This window comes from Mobula hypostoma, chromosome 10 (assembly GCF_963921235.1).
Source record: "Mobula hypostoma chromosome 10, sMobHyp1.1, whole genome shotgun sequence".
Taxonomy (NCBI): domain Eukaryota; kingdom Metazoa; phylum Chordata; class Chondrichthyes; order Myliobatiformes; family Myliobatidae; genus Mobula; species Mobula hypostoma.
In genome coordinates, this window is record NC_086106.1 from 101,212,715 (window position 1) to 101,227,485 (window position 14,771).

The 14,771-nt window shown below is 39.8% G+C and overlaps 1 long non-coding RNA gene across 4 annotated transcripts in view; it reads left to right on the forward strand.

Moving 5' to 3' along the window:
* LOC134353071 (uncharacterized) overlaps window positions 1-14,771 on the forward strand; it is an 86,926-nt gene that overhangs the window by 43,700 nt on the left and 28,455 nt on the right. For all 4 annotated transcript variants that reach the window (XR_010019535.1, XR_010019536.1, XR_010019537.1 and 1 more), the window contains exon 2: window positions 72-151. This is a non-coding gene — a long non-coding RNA (uncharacterized LOC134353071). The remainder of the gene's footprint in view (window positions 1-71; window positions 152-14,771) is intronic.

Here is a 14,771-nt window from a genome sequence, read left to right on the forward strand (position 1 = left end):
CCATCTCATTTTACAAGGGATATAACAGAGATTTAGAAGCTGTCTTTGAACCTGGTGTTATATGATTTCAGGCTGTTGTATCTTTTGCCTGTTGAGAGGGAGGAAAAAAGAGGACATCTGGGCTGGGTGGAGTCCTTGATTATGCCAGCTGGTGAGTGAGACAATGATTTAAATTTTCTGTCAACTCCTTTTCTTGACTTCTGACATTGTTCTGACTTTTCCTTAAAGGCCATATTTCAATCCAAACACTTACTTCATTATATGTTGGTAAACTATTTATTTCTTCCTTCAAAATCATTTGATCATTTACTTTCATCACTCCTCACTGACTTCTTAGTTTTTTGACTACTTTCGTAATCTCTCTGTATTCTCTCATCATCGATTCCTTGTAGGTAAGTGTTTGGTTCTTATCAGCAATTGTTCCCTTAAGAATTTGTTGATCCATGAAGCTGTGCAAGCTTTTAATTTGTTCTTTCAATTTGGTGAAATGTATTTTTTTCTGTACTCCTGAGCATCAATTTAAATGTTACTATTACTGCTTTACTTGGCAATATTCTTGTCAGTTTGATCTTCCCACCTCCTTCTCAGCTGCTGAAAATCAGCTTTTCTCCAATCTGTTGAGCTGACTTTCATCATAATTGTTTCCATCTCAGTTATTGTCCTACTGTTTATTATTATGGTTACAATATCCCTCAATGTTACACTACTTTTATTTCCTTATAATAAGCTCTCGGAAAGCAGGAATCGACGATGAGAGATCCAATTATGATTCTTCCATTGTTGCATTAAAAAAGATGTACACATTACCAAGCAGTGTCATTCACATCCCCCATGATTATCCTTCTATTTTTCATAATCATTTCCCTAACTTGTCTGCGTATTTCTTTCTCCAACTCCTTTCACTGTTACATTGTCAGCAGACTCTGCTTTATGGTGTAATGGATCCTTTATCACACTTTATCTTAATTCATTTGAATTGTATTTTTGTTTATCTTCTGAGTTCCTTTTCTCCTACTATTTTCATGATATTACTAAAAAGTAATACTACTGACTCTCCACCATTTTTCTTTGTCTTTTCTAAATATGTTGTATCATAATCTAAGCTGTGTATGACTTCTTGCCTAGTCCAATGGAACTTTTTGCTTAAGGCAAAAGTGAGGCACCATCATATCCTAGCAGAGAGACCCTGGAACATATCCTCAGTACTACCCAAAATCCCTGGGAGAAAGCCACTACCAGGTACTGAAGGCAGTAACAGAAGTATCTCCTGGGCCATTAACAACAGTTGGCACCTCTGCCAACCCAGAAAGCCCATAGCTGTTGTCAAAGGTGGAGACCAACCATGCCCTCGGCCCAGATCACCAGCAGGCTTGCTCACCACGGTGTCTTGGAAAGTCGATCTTGGCGAGCAATTAAAGTTTCTTATCTTCATTGTATCATCCCTGAGGCCTGACATAATCATTCTGTCAGGAACCTCGAAGCAGGTGGGCATGGTAGAACTGACAGTTCCTTGGGAAGACAGGATTGAGGAGGCACATGAGCGTAAGAAAGTCGAATACCAGGAGTTAGTAGAGCAGTGCCAGAGACGGGGTGGAGGACACGTTGCAAGCCTATAGAGGTGGGGTGTAAAGGTTTTGCTGGCTGCTCACTCTGCAGAACTACTTTCTCCTTGGCATTACGGAGGCTGCAAAGAAAAGAGCCATCAGGACCATCAAAGAGGCTGCTGAGCAAGCCTTCAGGGGGCTATGGACTGAGAGATCTGACCCGTGGACCAGTGCAGCTGGGACTCAAGCCAGGGCCTGATCAACCCTGGGTCCAGCAAGTTTAATTCCCAGTCCCAAATTTTCTATAGCCACATCTCAGTAATCCTGACTATATCACATTTTTCCCAAATCATTGTTGCTTCCAGGTGTCCAGTCTTAATATGAATACAGTAGGCATTGTTATGCAGACAGGTTAACTAATTTCTAATAGGATTTTATTTGTCTTTATGGTTAGATACCGCGTTAAACTCAAGCTTTATATCTTCATTTGCTTCTTTGTCATTAAAACCCTCCCTGACTTTACTCTTTTCTATGCTCTCATTTCTATTTAGCCTGCTAACCTTTCTGGTACACCACTTCAATTTTTCTTTCTAGTTTAAAGGCTTTGCCCATTTCCGATATATTTTGTCCCTGTGGACACAGGTTTTATCTTAGTTCAAATGAAAACTATGCCATCATTACAGCCTCCTTAGATAGCAGTCTGAGCTGTGGTTCTTTGTCTTGCATTGTGGTTGTCCACCCTGCACGTCATGAGTGCATAATACCCATTTCTCAGATCTCCCCTCAGCTTACCAGAGATTCACACAATCTGGCTTTCCAGCAGTCATACTCTCCCTTTTCTGAATGTCTGGTTTGACCTGAGGTGAAACTGTATTCTGAATAAAATTTGTCCAGAAAATTTTCCACTGCCCTTACACATCTACATACATGCAATAAATTTGAACTAATGCAATTCACATTGAAGATGGCTTATCACTTAAACAATCTTCCAAATACCAGTCAGCGAGGATACAGGTGAAGGATGAGTGAAATAATGTAAGTTAGGATAGTGGCAGTGGAAATTTGGACAAATTTAGGATTATAAAATACTGAACGTGTAAAGTTGTTTGGAGAAGCATTACAATGTTGGCCAGATGTAGGAATGAAAATGAATAATATCACACAACAAAATGGTTTTGTTTACTGCAGTTCCAAATAATGCATTCAAACTCACAACCTACCTTTCATATCTTACTTAGTTTATTCACTGAATATTTATAGATACATTTAAGCAATTTAAATATGTTTAAATTACTTGAATATATTATTGCTTCATATATTTAAATATAGCTTACTGGATCAAATTTAAACCACTATCCATGACTTCCAAACTCAAATGGCACAGCTAGGAAGATGAGTTCCATTTAATTGGTTGCTACCACGTAAAAAGAGACTGAGATCTCACATGTACTTATTTCTAACACCACCTTCTTTTTAAACCAGTAGTTGAGATGTGCGTCTGGTACTTAATCTATTCTCACTGTTATATTGCTATTTGCTTTAGCAAAACTATCACATTTTCAAATGTGCCTGATCTGGTGTGATTATTTGTTGTGACATTTCCTGAAGTTTTCAAGAATGTGTGAACAAACATGTAGCGCAAGAGTAATTATCAAAAATGTGTAGTTACCATGTACAGCAACTTAAAGCAGTCCAAGGTACTTTAGAGATGCCTGACCAAGAAATGCTTCAGAATAAATTGTCAAAAAACTGAAAGGCTAATGGCACATGCCATTACTTGTGGATAAATTGTAAACATCTTCAGATGTACAATTAAGTGTGAATATCTAACAGCCAATATCTAAGTTGAACTGCTGTACCACTAGCTTTAGGAAAATATTCAGCCATGTATCATTTTCTTCGGTATTTCTTGGATAAAAATATATCTGCCAATTAACTGGTCACAAAACTTAACACCTGAGAAGCAGAATTGACTTTTTAATGATGTTACACGTTAATATTTGCCAAGCAACTTTCTGACCACTAAAATAAATTACTATTATAGTTGTGGACCCTCCCCTTTTCAGGTTTTGAAATCTGGAGCTTGCATGTATTAGAGAGAAGTGGAAGTGCAGGCAGTATAAAAACTACCATAATAATTTTTCTGTACTTTTCCATTGTCTTCCTTTTCTCTACCCTCGTAATTAAGTCTTTGCTTCCTTCCCTTTATTTCTCTTTCTGTATCTGATGTAACATTCCATTTACTACATTAATTTAATCTTCTTCTTGCCTGTGTTAATTTCTCAAATTTTGATTATATGCTATTGTTTTGCCTGTTGTCTCAGGTCCTGGTGTCACGTTTAACTCATTTGACAACTTATCTCCTTGAACCCACAGCAGTTTTGTAGGAAGTATTGTTTTGACCAATAATGCATGTAAGTAGATGCTCTAGCAAATTACAGATCAGTAGAAGGAACAATGGGGTGGGTGGCCAATAGCTTGATCATAGTACTACTTAAAGAAGGGATTTATGATGTGGGTGGCAATGTTGACAGGGACACATTGTTGGTGAAAGGACAGAAAAAATGTCATTTAGGGACAGAAATCCAGATTTAGGGCCAAGATGATTGAGGGCATAGCCACTGATTGTTGGAAAAGGAAAACAGAAATGAACTAGACACCAGTATACAATGCTGACAAATTCTAGGACTGGTAAAGTTAAGAGAGACAGAGGTGTGCAGCTGTGGAGAATGTTAGTAAGAAATTTAATCCTGAGCTATTGTTAGACGTCAAGCCAATACCAGATAGTGAGGAGGGTAATATAAGTTAGGATAGATTTGGTAGATTTGGTAGAATGTGGACTTCGGCCACATTCCACCAAGATACAACACTGGGCGGCACGGGAGGTCGTTCCTGCCTGTGGCCATTGGACTTGCAGCTCCTCCCGTGGAGGGTCAGACATCCTGAGCCAATAGACTGGTCCTGGACTTATTTTCCATCTGACATAGTTTGCATTTTGTTGTTTGATTGTTTGTGGTTTTTGTATTGCTATATCTACGCTCTATTCTTGGTTGGTGCGGCTGTAATGAAACCCAGTTTCCCTCGGGATCAATGAAGTATATCTATCTATCTATCTATCTATCTAGAGGTTTATAAGATTATGAGAGGCCTAGGAAAACTCCACAGACAAGACAGTATCTTTTTCAGCAGAGGGCATGTATTTAAGGTGAGAGAGGGTAATTTCAAAGAGGAGGTGAGAGGCTGTTTTATTTTTACACACTGAGTTTGGTGGGTGCCTGGAACGCACTGCATGGGGTGGTGGTAGAGGCAGATTAGTGGCAGTAGATATTAGGGTTATAAAATATTGATGAAGTTGTCAAAGGGAAGCATTGCTATCCCAGCAAATGTAGGAATAAAAATGAATAATATTATGGAAACTGAATGGTCTTGTTGGTATTAGTTACAAATAATCTCAGACTTTTATGTGGAAGGCAAAAAAGTTTGTGTGTAAGGAGCAGAATTTGGTTCAGATTTGATAAATCTTTTGAAAAATTGTAAGCAATGAGATGGTCAAGAGAGATGCTGTTGAGGTAATGATGGGTATCCTATTGCTAACAATATCAAAAGATCTGTTTAATAACATATGGCTTCATTTCTTCAAACCTGTCAAGATTTCCAGGGCTTTTAATTGAATATGGCTTGATTTAAGATGAAACGTTAATCTATGCAACTCTGGTGGCAAATTAAATACCTCCTGGAGTGTGAACAATGGCTGGTTCTGCTCAATAAAACCTAATGGAATAATGGAAGATAACCCTCCATCAGAATGCAGGCCAGTACAAGCAGAGGTGTTGTCATCCCAGAGATTTCCTCCTCTGTAATTGTAACCATCCTACAAATGGGCCCTTTTCAGGCCGGTATTCTTTCCTGACTGGCTGATAATTGTTTAGTCCATGGCCGGTGAAACATATTGGGATGCTGATTGATAGTTATAACTCAATACAAATAATTTAATTTAACCTGACCACCTCTCACCAACACAGGGGACTGGTGGTTCATGTATGTCTTCGCTTGGTTACCTGATATCTAAGATTCTTGTCCTCTAGTACCAATGCATAACCTTCTTTGTCAAGCATCTCGGCATCATCTGCCACAAGCGGGAATCACTAGTGGCCAAACTGTTTAATTCTAATTCCCATTCCCATTGTGACATGTCAGTCATGGCCTCCTCTTGTGCCAAGATGAGAACACCCTCAGGGTGGAGGAGCAACAACTTATATTCTTTCTGGGTACGCTACAACCTGATGACATGAATATTGATTTCTCCTTCCCATGAACAATTCCAACTACCCCCTCCCCCCTTCCTCTATTCCCTATCTGGCCTTTCACTTCTTCTCAACTGCCTATTGCTTCCCCTTGGCTGTGTTCCTCCTTTTCTCCTATTGTCCACACTCCTCTCCTATCAGAGTCCTTCCCACCCACCTGGTTTCACCCATCACCTTCCAGCTAGCCTCTTTCCCTTCCCCCCACCTTGTTATTCTGGTATATTCCTCCTTCTTTCTCAGTCCCATGGAAGGGTCTCTGACTGAAATGTCGACTGTTTACTCTTTTCCATAAATGCTGCCTGACCTGCTGAGTTCCTCCAGCAGTTTGTATGTCTTGCTTTCCCTTCAAGAAGAGTCAATGGAACCAACTAAATTTAAATAAGCATTGTAAAATATAGTATGGATATTTTAAGTGTTTTCATCAGAAAATGAATCTAAATTCAGGATATGCATTGTCCCAAAATGGGGATAACAGTGCATGCACATCAAGCATGTTTTCATCAGGCAATGAATCTAATAACAGTACGTGCACATCAAGCACGTTTTCATCCGCAAGGAAGAGCAGAAAAAGCACGTTTCAACATTCTCGCCTACCACAGTATCCTGGTTTTGTTTTTTAAATTTGTCATTACAGAGAAGTATTGTTTTAATCACAATACCTTGACAGCAAGATTATGTGATTACAGATTCAGACAAAGCCTATACAATCCCATTGGTCTCTATAACAAGTCCATTTGGCCACTGGTATTGGGATGGTTGTGTGGTTGTAGGATTGTGTGTGTGAAATTTGGAAGCCAACCAAATAGGTCAGAATCTGCAAATTTAAACGCCAGCATTAATGTAATATGACTTCAGGGATTTGGATGCAGTAGGCATAATGTAATATGCGGAACAAAATATTCAGTTGAAGCTAGATGTGTTCAGAAGGCGTGGATAATATATAAAGGACAAAGATTCAATACCTCATGTAGTCAGGAATACGTGCGACATGTCTGAGAAAGACAGCAAATGAAATAAATCTGTGCTCACACCAACAAAGCCATAGTTTGGAGATAGCAAAGAGTTTTGTTTCCAGGACTCAGATAAAACCATGAGGCAATAAGACATGGGAGCAGAATTAAACCATTCAGCCCATCGAGTCTGCTCTGCCATTCTATCATGGCTGATTTATTGTCCCCCCTCAACACCATTCCCCGCCTTTTCTCCGCAACCTCTGACGCTCTTAGTAATCAACTTCTGCTTCAAATATATCCAAGACTTGGCCTCCACAGTCATCTGTGGCAATGAATTCCACTGACTCACCACCATGTCCATTATAATCCAATAGGTCTGGAAAAGTGAATACTTTTTCTCATTTAACTCTGCTCTATGCATTTGGCACCTGTCTTCACAGTCTTGCTAATTTCTCTATAACAAGATCAGCAGCCAGCTTCAACCCACACCCAAATTCCAGGCCAAGCAGCACAGAGCTTTAGGTTGTACAGCTGCTCATGCTAGGTTGCCAGCATTTTTTTAAAATTAGAGGGGCAAACATTTTGATGAGTATTCAGACTGGGGGTCTTAGAGCACTAGAATGAATGAGTGCACCAGTCTGATATTGTGAGTAGAGAAAACGCTGCAATCAATTATTCAGATTGAAAGAACATTTATTATCAAAGTATGTCTGCAATATACAACCCTGAGATTTGCCTTCCCACAGACAGCCACAAAACAAAGAAAGCAGGCTATGGAACCGGTTAAAAGCAAAACATCAAACCCCCAATGTGAGAAAAAGAACAAATCATGCAAACAGCAAAAAAACGAGCAAAAACAAAGAATATAAAACTCCAAACCATAAATCATCAAACCAGACCAGGCATATTCAGTTCAACTCAGTTCAGTTCAATCTCGCTCTGTGTCGTTCATTAACTTCAGGCCACAGAGTCAATCCAGCCCGACCAAAATTACACAAAGTAGCAACAAAAAAAAGGAGTGACCAGAAACACATCATAACGTGAACTATGAATCAAATCCACAAACCACATTGATTAAGCGTTGCCCAAGACCTGGGACTCCGGCACTATCCTCCAACAAGCGGCAGCAGGGTACAGAAAAGGAGTGGATGGAATCAGCATGGGTTAATGAAAGGAGAATCATGTCTGATAAAAATGCTGTAATTATTTTTGTTTTTATGAGGGGATTTGCAGTTCAGAGACAAGACATCTTGCTCCACTTATAAAGAGACTGGAAGATTGTGTATATGGTCTCTCTACCCAAGAAACAAAATGCTTGAAAGGGAGGAAGTGTATCACAGGCTCATCAGATTGGTTCCTGGGATGGTGGGTTTCATCATATGATGAACAATGCAGCACATTAGGCCTATAGTGTCTTAAATTTAGAAGAATGGAAGACAGTCTGATTAAAATGCTCAGAGTAGACATTTCTACTAGTTGAAGCATCTACAAATGAGGATCTCAATCTCCAAATAAGGCCAGTCAGAAACAATAGGAATAGACTTCGTCATCCAGCGGTGGTCTTTGCTGGTCACTTCCTTAATGTACTGTAGAACAGTGGCTCAATATATTCAAGAATGATTGACAGATTTTTATATATTATGGGAATTGAGCGATACAAGGCTGGTACAAACAGGTAGAGCTGATATACTGCAAATGCCAGTCATGATTTTATTGAACAATGGGGCAGGCAAGCAGGATCAGATGGTCTACTCCTGCCTCTGTCCACTACTTTGTTCTGAGAAACCCCAAATCTACAAACTTTGGATCCATTTTCTCATCCCTTCAATGTTTCTATAGAAGAAATACAAAGAGTATTTGCATAGCTCCTACTTGATGAATGTTTGTTACTTTACAATTGATGAGTCTTCTGTTCATTATAACTGACAAGCTCATTTGTAAATTAGTTACACAGGTGACCCCCATGATATAGCCATATGGGTAATGAAAATTCACCCATACAGAATTCACAAATCACTCCCCAAAAATTTGAAATGCAGCATCAAATTCACTCTTATAGAGTTTATGTGAAAAAGTAAAGAACTAAACACATTTTCCCCAAATAGTGTTTCTTGATACACTTGCAGACGACATAGCTTCATGTTGTGCAAGATTGCGCTTTCTTGGAACACAACCTCTGCATAACATTGGGGTGGGTCATCTGTACCAGGGTGTTTATAAAACAAAACACTGGAGATGCTGGAAAACTGAAATAAAAACAAAAAATACTGAAAATACTCAGCAAATCAGGCAACGCCTGTGGACGGAGACAGAGATTTTGCTTCAGGTTGGTAATACTTGTGGGGATTTGCATTATTTCTGAAGGAAAAAACAGGAAAGCTTTTGATAATGATAATGATTTGACTAAGGTTGCTCAAAGGGTGTTGAAAGATATTTATTGATTTCAGTATTTGTCTCCCTTTCTACGATTGCATCAAAAGTTTTGCAAGAATTTAAATCCTAGAGTTGCATACCAATCTAAATTGCTGCTTGTGTGGAATTTGAGCCGTTCAAGGCAGAGGAGTTCCAATGCCCATACAACTGGCATACAAGGTTGGATTGGCTCTGGGTGCCAAGCCGATTTGGAGAAATCAAGAGTGGCTTTGGGCTAGGTGATGAAATCTGGGCCCAGAGCGAATCGCTGGGTGCCACTTTCCAGGCCCGGACCCTTTCACTGTAGTAGTTGCCGGAACCTAGTTTGGAAATTTAAACAATATACCAGAAAGACAGGGCGTCAGGATCAGAGGCAAAAGCTGATTTTGCTTGCTCTGCCACGCTGTTCACCCCTCTTTCCATGGTGGCAAGGCTATGAAGACTGCTGTACTCCATGCCACAAATATGATGGACTGATACCGAAGCTTTGGGCCTACTCTGGGGTTTGGATCGAAGGATTCATATTGGTTCAGAATGTTGTTGCTTGCTTATATTGTTTGCATGATTTGTGTCCCCCCCCCACCTCCGCTTTCTTTTGGATTTCTTGCCTTCTGGCTGCCTGTAGACAAGCAAATCACAAAGCTGCAAAATTTATACATTCTTTGATAATAAATGTACTTTGAACTTTGAATTTGTATGTTCTTGTGAATGGATGGGTTTCCTCTGGGTCTTCTAGTTTGCTTCCTTATCCTAAAGATGTGTTGGTTGCTAGACTAAGCACTTACTGTAGATTGTCCAGTAAATTAGGCAGGTGAATTTTGAGGGAGTTAATGGACAAATTAAAGATAACATTGGACAACAAACTTTTCCAAAATTGTTGCCTTCTCAAAATTAACTTTTAATAAATATAATGCATTTCATTGCATAGCAGCACTGATGCTTTTCAAAAGTTCAGCCAAATTGAAAATGTTTTGTTGATGATTTTTAGTTGTAGTCAGTGTCTGAGGCTTCTCACTTAAGTGTCAAACAATAATCAGCCAGCATTGATGGATTCCAGTTGCCCTGATACCATTTCTCCGTGACCACAATGTCCTGGTGAAATCCTTCACCATGCTCATCACTAAAAGCACCAAGATTTGGAGGGAAGAAGACTAAATAGGAATGCAGAAAATGAATCTTTAATGACATATACTTTGTGGTTTTGTGTGCGTGAAGTATGTTGTCAACCAGCTGCACATAGTTTAGTGCTCGGTAGGTGCCAAGAAAATTTTCGACAACATCCCTCAATGCCTTCCATGTGATTTTCTCCAGCCCCACTAGAAGTTCTTCGACTTACCTGTCATTGATTACCTGTTCGATTTGTGGACCAACAAAATGCCTTCCTTAAACTTGGCATCAGATATTCGGGGAAACATCTGTCTCAAAAATCCTTCATAGAAATTTATAGTCCTTCTAAAACCTGTCCTGCCATGCAGGATCCACCCTGCCTAAACATGCCCAGATATACCTGGACAAGAAAACTTTTCAGCTTATATTGTGGGCAACATTTTAATTGACTTGAAATATGAATTGAAATAACAAATATAAGTGATTTTTTTAAAAAGGTGCACAAACATAAATAAGGAGTTCTTAGCATAAGATTACAACATAAGAAATAAAAACAAAAATACAAATTCACCATATTCACAGAATCCCCATTGTCAATATCACCAGTCACAACCTTAAAGAAATACGGCAGGTTATTTAATCATGGTTTAAATAAGAGTTTGTTTCGTAGATCCATTCTGTCTCAGCTCAATTCTATTACCAAAGTGGACAGTTTAATTTTCAACATTTATCTATTTTTATCTTTAGGTTAACAGGTTGTTATCTTCTGTTTTCTCTCCATCTCCTTTCTTAAATAGCGAACTTTCATTTGCCATCCTCTAATCCTTAGCAACAAATCCAGAATATATAGTAATTTGGAAGATAAAAATCAGAGCATCCACTGTATCGCTCTAAACTCCAGATGTAGTTCATTGGGATTAATCAGCAGGCAAACTTGCCAATTTCAATAGCATTAATTTTTGACTAATAGCTATTTCCATCAGCTCATTCTCAATAGATCATTGGTTTTCTAATATTTCTGGCAAGACTTTTTTTGACAACCAACGTGTAGTTATGTTCTTCATCTGCCATTTATGAATAGACATTGAAACCATAAACACTACCTCATTATTTTTTTATTTATGTTTTTGCACTACTTGTATAACAACAATTTGATATACATATACGCTCAGACCCACATAGCACTGATTCGGTACAACGTAGTTATTCAATTCTATATTGAAAAATTTTTAACGACAAAAATTAATTCTAAAGAACAATTAAAATTTCTCAAGAGCAGCCTCCATTATAGTAAACATTCAATCAGCCAACAGGAGCACTTTACATTCGATCTGAGTCACTCATGGCCAATCATGTATTAGTTCACACTCTGCCTTCCCCACGTGGTCCCTTCTCTGAGATGTTACCACCACCTGCTTCCTTCCTCTGCTGCTGCAATGAGTTGCTGCTCCACTAACGTACAGGTTAGGCCTATTTGCATGTTTGTTACCCCACGAATTACTGTGTACACATAACATAATATATTATATAGCTCAGGTTTGATTTTAAATCAGGCCCACATGCCCATTTACATGATGTTATAATGACCCTACATAGTGCTGATCTACATAGTGCTCCAACTCCAAGGAATGCATCTTCAGCATTAAGCAGGGTCTGAGTGTATATACTTACTGTAATTCATTGTTTCTTTTCTGCTATGTTGTCATGCATTGTACTGCTGCCTCAAGGTTAACAAATTTCACAATATATGCCAGTGATATTAAACCCAATTTGGATTCTTATTCATTCTTCTTTATACATTCTCCTATCTCTATCTGCAAGGGATCTACATTTGGCCTCACTAGTTTATTTATTTTTACCTAAACTAGAAGGATTTTTTTGTGTTTATGTTTCAGCCAACTATCATATTCTATCTTTCCATTTTTAAAGTCAATTTTTGATCCTTTTTTGCTGAGTTCTAAAATACTCTCAATCATCTGTCCTACTTTTGTTTTGGCAATATTATAAACCCTTTTTAATTTAATGTTATCTTACATTAACAATACCATCTGGCTGTGCTTACTGTATATCGACCACTTTGAGAAGTTGGTTACGGCACAAGTCAACTCCTGCCTCAGAGACAACCCAGATCCACTTAATTTGCCTCTCATCCCAAGAAGTCAACTGCAGTTGCAATTTCTCTAGCTCTTCTCTGTTCTGGATCATCTGGACATCAGGAACTCACATGTCAGGATGCTGTTGATTGACAACGATACAATCCTTCAATCTAATCTCATTATTAAGCTTCAAGACCTGGGCCTCTGTATTTCCCTCTGCAACTGGATACTTGACTTACTCATTGGCAGACTTCAATCAGGGAGAATTGGTAACAACATCTCCTCATTGAATAGGAGAAGATGGCGGTGTGACGCAGCATGCAGCAGCCACTCCAGTGATGAATATCTGTTATCTGTCAAGTAGGGTGCCGTGCACAATCCTGATTTGATGGAGGCAGATGTGAGAAGCACGGAGGAACATCTGGTGAAACTTCTGAAATGCCTGTTTCGCTGTCGCTGCTACTGTACGATCCAGAATCTCTGGAGGAGAAGGCCCTGAGACCTCAGCTTTGCTTGTTGCTTGGTGGCCGGGGCGAGGTTGAAGCGCTCGACAGAGATGGTGCTCGGTGCTTGGTGTCGGAGGGCTGGTCGGAGGCTTGAAGTTTTCGGACGGACTCAGAGTCGGCTGTGGTCGGGTGCTACCAGGGTGCTGCATCGGCAAGTTTGCGGCACTGGAGGTTCATGGCAGGGAGAGTTTCTCCCTTCTACCGTCTGCGTGAGATGATGGGGCTATTGGGACTTTGAGACTTTTTTTAACCAGGCCCATGGTCCTGCTCTTATCAAATTACGGTATTGCTTTGCACTGTTGTAACTATATGTTATAATTGTGTGCTTTTTGTCAGTTTTAGTCTTGGTCTGTCTTGTGTTTCTGTGATATCATACTGGAGGAATATTGTATCATTTCTTAATGCATGCATTACTAAATGACAATAAATGAGGACTGAGTGTCCTCATAATCTAAGCTAATCATTGCTGATCATCAACACAGGTGCTCCTCTGTGTATGGCTAAGCACAGATCCAATGCCATCTTCAAACTCATAGATGATATTTCTATCATTGGTCAAGTCACATGTGGTATTGAGTCAGTTTACCGGAGTGAAATATGATACTTGGTTGAGCGGAGCCACAGAAACTAAACTCTCGCTCAACATCACAAAAAATAACGAGCTGATTGTTGACTTCAGGAAGGGGAAGGAGGATGAACATGTGCTCGTCTATATTGGGCAATTGGCTGTGGAGTGAGTAGCAGCTTTAAATTCCTGGACAAACACATCAGATAAATTTTCCCAGCCTCTGCACATAGGTGCAATCATAGAGAAAGCATGCCAGCATCCTTATTTTCTTAGGAGATTAAAGCAGTTAAGTATGTTTCTGAACACTAACAAATTTCTACAGATGTACTGTTGAAAGTCTCCTGTCTGGTTGTATCATGGTCTGGTACAGCTGTAGCACCGCTGGCCAGCCTCAGGGTCGTTCGGCTTGCTGTCATCTAGGGAAATAACCCTCAGCCCCGCCAAACTGGGTAATCAGTTTGTGTGGATGCTGTGTGAGGTACCCCACCCCGCCCAAATAACAGACAATACACCAGATACGATTAAATGATTTACAGTTTATGGATATTACTGGAACTATATAATTAATAGATAATAAAATATAAAAGGAAAATAGAAGGCGCCACACTTATCAAAGTTCAATCTCTTCGTGCACAAACAGTTGGAGCTCAGGACCCTTCTTCTTCACCCTGCGACCCCTCGGACCACCTCGACCGGCTACCTGGGACCAACAACGGTGGTCGACCAGACACTCCACACGAGTCCGCCTCTGTCTCCTTTCCTCGCCGAACGCCCCACTCGGGGTCCGACCCCGTTAGTGGACTCACAGCTCCTGGACCATCCTCTGTCTCTGTCTCCCACCTTCTGCCCCAAAACCCCGCGCATACAATATCTTCAGATACACCAAAAACATATCAACTATCCCAATTGGTTTGTAACATCTTCTTATCACAGTCTAACCCAAAACAATCTGCTAGCACAAGAACTTTCTCAGCGTTTAACATAACAAAGAAGCATCCCCAAGTATAACATAACGAAGAAGCCATTTTAATTAGCCTACGCAGTAACATAAAAGACGAAACCCCCTTACACAGCAATTCAAAGGTGCAGGAATGTAAGAAACTACAGAGATAGTGCACTTAGCCCTGTACATCACAGGCACATCCCTCCTCACTACTAGTATCTATAGAAGGCGCCTCAAGAAGGCAACAGACAATCAAAGATCTTCACCATCCCGGCCTGAAGGCCTATACCACTAGATTCAAGAATACCTACCTTTATCAGCCATTCAGTTATAAAACC